Source organism: Oncorhynchus nerka, linkage group LG19 (assembly GCF_034236695.1).
Source record: "Oncorhynchus nerka isolate Pitt River linkage group LG19, Oner_Uvic_2.0, whole genome shotgun sequence".
In the NCBI taxonomy this organism is placed as follows: domain Eukaryota; kingdom Metazoa; phylum Chordata; class Actinopteri; order Salmoniformes; family Salmonidae; genus Oncorhynchus; species Oncorhynchus nerka.
The window spans coordinates 2,689,340-2,698,549 of NC_088414.1; the positions used below are offsets into that span (position 1 = coordinate 2,689,340).

At 43.2% G+C, this 9,210-nt stretch overlaps 1 long non-coding RNA gene across 2 annotated transcripts; it reads right to left on the bottom strand.

Moving 5' to 3' along the window:
• Positions 1 to 1,295: 1,295 nt before the first annotated feature.
• LOC135562379 (uncharacterized) lies at positions 1,296 to 6,138 on the bottom strand. Of its 2 annotated transcripts, XR_010459887.1 has the most exons (9): positions 3,981 to 6,138; positions 3,718 to 3,893; positions 3,566 to 3,627; positions 3,397 to 3,483; positions 3,268 to 3,309; positions 3,027 to 3,199; positions 2,090 to 2,948; positions 1,883 to 1,994; positions 1,296 to 1,789 (listed from the first exon to the last, which is right to left on the bottom strand). It is a non-coding gene; the product is annotated as an uncharacterized LOC135562379 (long non-coding RNA). The 2 variants fall into 2 exon arrangements; XR_010459886.1 differs by having other exon boundaries at positions 3,027 to 3,309.
• Positions 6,139 to 9,210: the final 3,072 nt, after the last annotated feature.

Genomic DNA, 9,210 nt, shown 5'->3' on the forward strand with positions numbered 1-9,210 from the left:
AATTCCTCTCGGGAATTTTTCTTTTGGCATCGTCATGCGTTTAAAAGTCAACATCGGTGGAATCTTTTCTCCCGATGCCGTGCAGCTCAGAACACAGGTGAAGTGTATTTTTTCATGCCCAGTTGTTTTCAGCGTGACGGATGATTCGCCTTTCCTCTGTTGACAGTCCGAGCGAGAGGCAGGTCAAACGTCAGAGGAACCTCATCCATATTTATGATGTCGCGCGGGCCGATGGAATGCTCCTGTCACGCCTTGGTCATTGTATTTTGTGTTTTTGTTATATGTTTGGGTAGGCCAGGGGCCTGTTGCACAAAACTAGGATAAGGGATTAAGCCAGGATATCTTGGTGATCCTGGCTCAATTGATCCGTAATCCGGTTGCACTAAAGATGGATAGGGGCAGGAGGATATGTTATGGTATAAATTACCATGGAGATTTATTCAGGAGCTAGCCTGCTCCAGACCAGGTTAAATTCCAGGATCTATTTAATCTCATCCCTAATGTCAGTCAGCAGTCACCACAAATGGAAACCAATAGTTATTTCACTGCTCACTATACATTGTTATCACATATAACTAGACCCACTGTTATTATTTAAACGTTTGTGATCATTAATTTCAATGATTTTGGATAAAAATGATTTTTAGATGATGTTGCTATCATTAGATAATTTACAGTTTCCCATAGACTATAAGGCTATATATAAAATGATAGAATATTAGGGCCACAGAGGGGAAAAAACACAAGTCATAATATTGTAACCAGTTGTTTTAAAGGAGGACAGTTGTTAAAATGACAGATGTGGGGCATTTTTGTGAAATTGTACTTCAGTATGGTTTCATAAACAAAGACATGCTGATGTGCCAGAATATTAAGTATCACATTGTCATAAGTATCAAAACTGTAAAAACAATGTAGCTTTTCTGCAGAAAGAACCAGCCTCATAAATTTATGACTTTATCCTTTTTCTTCAGTGTGGCCCTAGTACTCTGTCATATAAACAAATACACATTCCATATGAATATAAAAACACAATGTGTAACATTATGTTCCTTTATTGAATAAGGACAAAACAAAGCAGGTAAACCATCAGCTCCTTTCGAAACTGAAGTCACAGTGACTCTACAAGATGGAAAGCACAGAATCCAAGCATATTATACAAAATGATACATACACATTCAAAGGTCTGTATATAACACACCCTGCATGTCTGCACACTAAAAATAAATGCAGGACAAATCCATACACATCAACTGAACAGACAAATGAATGGATGCAGTAGCCTCCTGCAGCCTTGTATTACACACAGTATACCGCACAAACATCATAAGAGGCCAAATTCGTCAAAAAACGAACCCAAAAAACCCAAATTCCTCTGCCACCGCAGGACATATTTACCCAAAATTGAAAGCACACATACTAACTAAAATAATTCAACACATATTGGTCCCTCAGCAGCCGACCACTGTCGTCATCAGGGAAGATTGCCGGATTGTCCCAGTCCATGGCTGGTGGCACTCTGGGGGCCCTCTCCTTCCTCAGGCAGGCCACATTGTGGAGGACAGCACAAGCCACAGTAATATCACATGCCCTAACAGGGCTGACCCTTAATTTGTGAAGGCAGTGAAAGCGTGCCTTCAGGAGGCCAAAGGTCATTTCAACTCTGGCCCTGGTCCTGGCATGGGCATGGTTGTAGGCCTGCTGTGCTTCCTGGGGGTCTGTGAAAGGTGTCAGGAGAAAAGGCTGGCAGCCATACCCCTGTCTCCCAGCAACACACCAGAGAATTCACCTGTCAACACAAAATCTCATCATTACTACCTCATAAACACAGTGATATTCTTGACACAGCCATGATGGTTATAAATAGGGTTGTGTGGCTTACCTTGTGATAGGCACTGAGAGATTTCAGAGGCCCGAAAGATTCTGGAGTCATGGACTGAGCCAGGCCATTTTGCCACAACATTGCTGATCACACAGTCAGCATTGCAGACCATCTGAAATCATAAGATGAGGAATATTACACCAATCAATGCACATCACTGGCAATGCAGAGTGTTCACAATGGACAATATCAAAATGTTATGTTCACCTGAACATTAATGCTGTGAAAGGATTTCCTATTCACAAAATCGGCCTCATGGGCACCTGAGGGGCTTTATCCTTGTGTGTGCAGTCCACTGCACCAATGACATTGGGGAAACCTGTCACACAAAGTAATGAGTATCCTACTATGTGTTAACAGTTGTCCTGTAATTTGTAGATCCTCTTACCTGCAATCCTATAGAACCTCTTTGATGTCACAGAGTCTTCTGTGGCCAGGAAGGAGATGAAGACATCTGCTAATGCTTTGATAGCCAGACACACACTCCTTATTGTGCGGCAAATTGTGGCCTTGTTCAGCTGTTCTGCATCCCCCACTGAGTACAGGAAGGCTCCACTAGCAAAAAGCGCAAGGCCACACAAACCATTTGCTCCACACTCAGTGCATGGCTCCGTGCAGTGCGGTGCTTAATCCTGGGACCCAGTAGTTCTGCATAGATACCTGATGCCATCTGCAGAAAACCTGTATCTTTCATATAGATGGTCATCAGGGAAGGCCAGTGGGTCCAACCGGTCCATGAAGACCCTTTCTCGCCTGAAGGCTCTCCTCAGCACAAGTGCTTCTTCATCCACCACATCTCGCACGAATGGGCATGCCATTGTCAGAGCAGAAAGGAACACACAATTTTGGGCCTTCATATAGGCTAGTGGCCACACCTGGTGCTGGGGGTGGGCAAAAGAGGGCGATGCCTTATAACGATGACTTGGTTGTACTGATTGCTGGAAAAAAAAAACCTTAGAAAGATGCCACCGTCCTGTGTGCTCACAATAAGAGCTCATGTCATGGCTCACTTGACTTTACGAGAATATACCTAATTTTTATTTTGAGCTGTGTCATCTTCTTGGAGCTGGGGAGGAAAGAAAAATAATGATTAATACATTTGTGTTACAGTTAGCATACAGTGTACATTGAAGGCATATCTCACCTCCCTCTCAAGTTTTTTTATTTCAAGGTCCAGTTTCCTAATTGTCCTCTTTTTTATTTCGACTCCAGTGCAAGATTTTCCATCTTTTTCTTCTTGTACTGAATGTCTATGTCTGCCAGTTCTATTTGGCGCCGGAGGTGGTTGCCATACAACTTTCTGATAGCTTGTGAGCTCTGTGAACACAATACAATTAGCGCAGCTGGAATTTGGCAGGATGTGGTGTCCTTTTATTAATACGCACTATGTTGCCAGGCTGGTTTTCCCACTGTATAGCATCTGGGTCCTGTAAAAGAAATTAGATTTTTTGATTTTGATGAGGACTCCTCACCATTGTAGAGTAAATAGTACTTTCACAGTCTTAACATGATACCTCATGCCTTCTGGAATCCAGAGAGATGGTCTCCTCCTCATCATCGTCTCCATCATGTGCTGTTGCAGCTGCACTGGGGCCTTCACCCTATCACATTTAATCGGATTCATATTGAAGCTAGTAGACAAGACATGCCAGGCCTACAGTATGCCTTTGATGGAGTACTCACTGGATCAGCATCGTCTGGTGCTTGTGCTGGTGGCTCTAACAGGAACGCAGTGCTGCCAGGCACTGCAAGGCAATAGGTAAACCAAAGTCAGACAGTCCAAATTGATTCAATATGAATGTGGTTGTATCCCATGTAGAGATGGAAGGACATACCTTGAATGAAGCGGGTGGCATCTTGGGAGGAACCTATGCTCGTCTCTTTCCCCCAGGGATCCCCTCTAAGACGGGCCTGCCTTTATTTAGCTCCAAGGCCATGTCCTCTGCTGGGGTAAGGTCAGCCTTTGGTGACCCACCACCCGTGCCTTGTCTGTGGGTATTCTTTTTCACTGCTAAAACAGTACAGACAATGTGTGAGCAGGCACCTTCTGGGTACAATATATGCTTGTGCTTTGTTAAATATTAGTCAGGGACCATACCATTCTGCAGAATGTTCTTGTATTTGATTTTGACCTGCTGCCATGTCCGTTTTGGCCCGTTCATGTTTAATCTACACACACACACATTTAATGGAGTCACACTGCAAAAATTACTTGGTATTTTTGTCTTGTTTTCAGTAAAAATATCAAAAAATGTATCATAGCTTTATACAGTGTGATGGAGTTACTTTACACAATTTCACTCATATCTGCAGTACATTTCAATTAAAAATTTAACCGTTTCATAATTACAGTACAACTGCATTTTTGGAGATGTGAATTAAATATTTGAATTGTAATTGTGATGTTTCAGCGGAGCGGTGAGTGTGTAATTGTGCACTACTTACGCATTCAGGCGGTCTGCAATACTTTGCCACGCTTTTTCTCTTTGCTTTATCACTGTGGCGGTGTTGCCTTTCTTCTTAATTATATCTTTTACCTCCTCGTATGCCTCCATGAGGATTTGTGCTTCCGACGGGGAAAAGTACGCGGCTCTAGTTGCCATGGTAAATCAGTTCATCTGTGATCTGTGGCGGGGTCTATTTGAGTGAGCCGTGAGCGCGCACCTATCCAGGATTGGTTTCACCTGGCTTAATGAATCCGTGTCTGCTCATCCTGGCTTGGTCTTTGTGCAACCAATTAAGCCTGGACGCACATGTTTTGGCTTCATTGAGCTCAGCTGAGTCATTTATCCCGGATGTCTTAATTCTACTTTTGTGCAACAGGCCCCAGGGTGTGACATGGGTTTATATGTTGTTTTCGTATTGGGGTTTGTATAGTTGGGATTGCGGCTGATTAGGGGTGTGGTATAGTTGGGGTTTGTATAGTTGGGATTGCGGCTGATTAGGGGTGTGGTATAGGTTTGGCTGCCTGAGGCGATTTCCCAATCAGAGTCAGGTGCTTGTCGTTGTCTCTGATTGGGAACCGTATTTAGACAGCCTCAGTTTCGCTTTAGATTTTGTGGGTGTTTGTCCCTGTGTTGTATTCACCAGATAGGCTGTATTTAGGTTTCGCGTTCTGTTTGTTGTTTTGTAATTCTGAGTTATTTCATGTACCTTTTCATTCATTAAAGTCATGAGTAACCTACACGCTGCATTTCGGTCCGACTCTCTTTCTACAAACGAAGAACGCCGTTACAGCTCCTCTATCTTTAGATCAGTGAATTTGTGGAACTTTTTCCTCGTAGTCGGGAGGGAGCTGCTGACACAGACTCGTCCGTACCCTGATGGACAGGCCCTTACGTCTCATAAATCTTAGACACCACGATGGTTTCAGTCGGATCTGCACAGTTGAAACACCTCGGCCGTCTGCTCTCTGTGTGTTGACCCAGTCTTCAAGCTCATGTTCTAGTTCGGGCCATCTGCATTTCTTCCTCTAAAAGCTTTTGTTGTCTTTTTGCACTGAGTCAGTTCCTCACGCTGCTGTTTCCAACGTCTTATCATTGACTCATTAAGGCCAAGCTCCCGTCCGACAGCTCTATTTCCTTTTCCAACAGCCAGATCGATCGCCTTCAACTTGAAAGCTGCATCATATGCATTTCTCCGTGTCTTTGCCATGATGAGGGTGACAAAATGACTACCGTAATCAGAATGATGGGAAGGTTGAGCGCACTCGATTTACGTCACATTATGTGACGGTGCTCAGTTTTTTGGCGGCATGAATCTTGTGAAAGCGGGAAAAATCCATAAATTAGCCGGTCAAAGCGTGGGAAAAAAGTATCGGCTTATAGTCCGGAAATTACGGTATACAATGAGCAAATGGTCATGGGGATAAAAATACCGGTATTTGTCCAATAGAAACTCTTATGTGCAACTGTTATACTAATGATTACACCCTAGATCACCTAGATGCAGGCAAGAGCATGCAAGGCAGTATTGAATGTGTCCCTGTCTGTCGCCTTGATTACTGTGGAGGCGGAGCACAGAACAGCCGGGTTCCATTTCCAGCACAATAGAACCTGGTAATCAAAAAGAAAGGAGGACCAAGGCTCTCTTCAGATAATGAATTAAAATGCCTTTATTTGTATGGCATGTTCAAAAGAAACAACATTTTAATAATCTGACGCATTTCGGCTGAATATCCTTTGTCAGGGAGTACAAAAAAATTATACAATGTCATCTTTTGAACAGCTTTTCCAATTAGCCCTAATTTGAAGAGGGAGTGGTTACACAATTAATTGGACACACCTAGGTGTTTTGTAACCACTCCCTCTTCAAATTAGGGCGAATGATATGCAGAATGATATGCAGCCGAAACGCGTCAGATTTTTCAAATGTTGTTTCTATTGAACATGCCATACAAATAAAGGCATTTTAATTAATTATATGAAGAGTGCCTTGGTCCTCCTTTCTTTTTGATGACCAATTTACCCCTTTTACCAAAGAGCACCTTCTGTCTACCAAAATGTACTATTGTGAACCTTAGTAGCGCTTCCCTTCCTCCTCTTTCACAATAGAACCTGGGTTCTAATTCAACACAATTGGACCTCAGTGAGAAGGATAGATTGGTACCAGATCTGCTTTGGGCCCTCAGCTCATGAACAAAAACATGAGCACAGTCCACATTGTCCTGGAACAATCCTTACAATAACGCCTGCACTTCAATAGGATGCAGTTGACGCAATCCAAATGTATTATGTTGCAATGCTTTAATAACATTACTGATACAGCACTGTGATAACAGTTTTAGATGTTTGCAATTTGTTGCAATGGTATTCATGTTATATGGCATGTTATAAACGGCCCCCATATGCAGTCTTTCTGCTAATAATCTTTCCACAACTTTGAGAGATTCAATGTTAGTGAAGGCGGATGTAACGCCTCCGGGTCTGTCCCATAATGTTAGTCAGAATATTTCAATAGTAAGTCATTCTTTATCGTGTGTCAGATATGCGATTTTGTTTTTACTAATGATCTTCCACTGACCTGGAATAAATCCTGTGTGTGTCTATGTACGCTGACGACTAACCACTATACACGTCGGCTACGCCAGTAAAATAAATAACTGTCACCCTTAACATAGAGCTCCAGACAGTTTAGAATGGCTAACTAGCAACAGGGATGGTGCTAAATAGCTCAAAACCCAAAGGAATCGTTTTTGGGACAAATCACCCACTCAATTCTAAATCAACCTCATCTAGATCTATCATTGAATAATGTGGTGATTGAGCATGTTGAGGAGATTAAACTGCTAGGTGTAACCCTAGGTAACAAGCTGTCATGGTCAAAACATATATTCAATGCATGCTTAAATGGGAAGAGGTCTGTCCATGATTAAGCGTTGCTCTGCTTTCTTAACATCTCAGTCGAACAGACAGGTCCTACAGGTCCTAGTTTTGTCACACCTGGACTACTGCCCAGTTGTGTGGTCATTTGCGGCAAAGAGGGACCTAGGTAAATTGCAGTTGGTCCAGAACAGAGCAGCACATATCGCACTTAGATATACACGGAGGGCGAATGTCAGTAACATGCATGTCAATCTCTCCTGGCTCAAAGTCGAGGAGAGATTGACTGCATAACTATTGGTTTTGTGCGGGGTGTTGAAGGTACTGCACTGTCTGTTCAAGCAGTTGGCACACAGTTCGGAGACTCATCAGTACAACACAAGACATGTAATCAGACGTCTCTTCACAGTCCCCAGGTCCAGAACAGAGGCTGGCAAACAAAGTATTAAATAAAGCCATGACTACATGGAACTCTCTGCTACCCCAGGTAACTGAAGCTAGCAGTAAAACTATATTTAAAATAACAGAAAATAACCTTAAGGCACAATGTGGACTGTGAAGAGCCATCTCCTGTTTATAAAGCATGAGGCAGAGGCAGGAGATTATGTAGTATTATGTACACTGCTCTCAGAACAGCCTTAATTCGTCGAGGCATGGACTTTACAAGGTGTCGAAAGCGTTCCACAGGGACGCTGGCCCATGTTGATTCCAACGCTTCCCACAGTTGTATCAAGTTGGCTGGATGTCTTTTGGGTGGTGGACCATTCCTGATACACATGGGAAACTGTTGAGCATGAAAAACCCATCAGCATTGCAGTTCTTGACACACTCGGTGCACCTTGCACCTACAAACATAACCCATTCAAAGGCCAAACCAACATGTATTCAAAATGTTATTCAAACCAATATATGTTTTATTGGTACCAAAGTATTATACAGCATTTATACAAAATTATTTACATAAGTAAAAATATATTGAAGTTAAAAAAAAGGAAAGGTGGATTGTTAGATTGATATCCGGGATACTTACATACACATGGTTAAAATACTGTGTTTGGGAGACATTTCAACAGACAATGCTCTGCAGCCAAAAACAACCAGTGCAAGTGAGGGCTCTTTCACCTCAGCTATGTGAAATAGTTATCTTGCAATCAGTGACAAGTCCGGTCACAGCTTCTAGACTTGTTTACGTGCTGCTGTGCGGTTTGTTGCTACCTGCCAACTTTACGGTTTTTACTTTTTAATTACCGTTTTATAGTTACATTTTTTTCCTCGCTCTACTTTTTTCATTCAACTTTTTCTCCCCGGGCGCTTTATCTGGACGTGGTTTGTCAGGACCTCCACCAGCCGAAGCTAAGTAGTAACATTAACATGATGCCTTCTAATTGCAGTCACTGTACTCGTAATATACAGGAGAACAATCGCCTTACGGCGAGGATAGCTGTGCTGCAAGCCCAGCTTCAGACGCAATCGTTAGGCAAGGGTAATTTAAGTGTAGGAAAGGATGAAACAGCGTCTGTGCCACCAGTAAGTACAGATAGTAGTATAAATCCCCTGGCACAGTCCCCGCAGCCGGACAACTTTCTCATGGCTTCTGGAGGAAAATGCTGTAGGAATGCTCAACCGGTGTTGCTCATTCAGCCGGCAGAAACTTTCAACCGGTTTTCCCCATTAAGCAGCGAGTTGGAGTCTGAGGCCGAGCCTTCTCTGATCAACTCCTCCCGTTACGGGGTCTGAGACACCGAAGCCTCCCACCATTAGCTCTGACAAATTGAAAACTCTAGTCATTGGCGACTCCATTACCCGCAGTATTAGACTTGAAACGAATCATCCAGCGATCATACACTGTTTACCAGGGGGCAGGGCTACCGACGTTAAGGCTAATCTGTTTACCAGGGGGGCAGGGCTACCGACGTTAAGGCTAATCTGTTTACCAGGGGGCAGGGCTACCGACGTTAAGGCTAATCTGTTTACCAGGGGCAGGGCTACCGGCGTTAAGGCTAATCT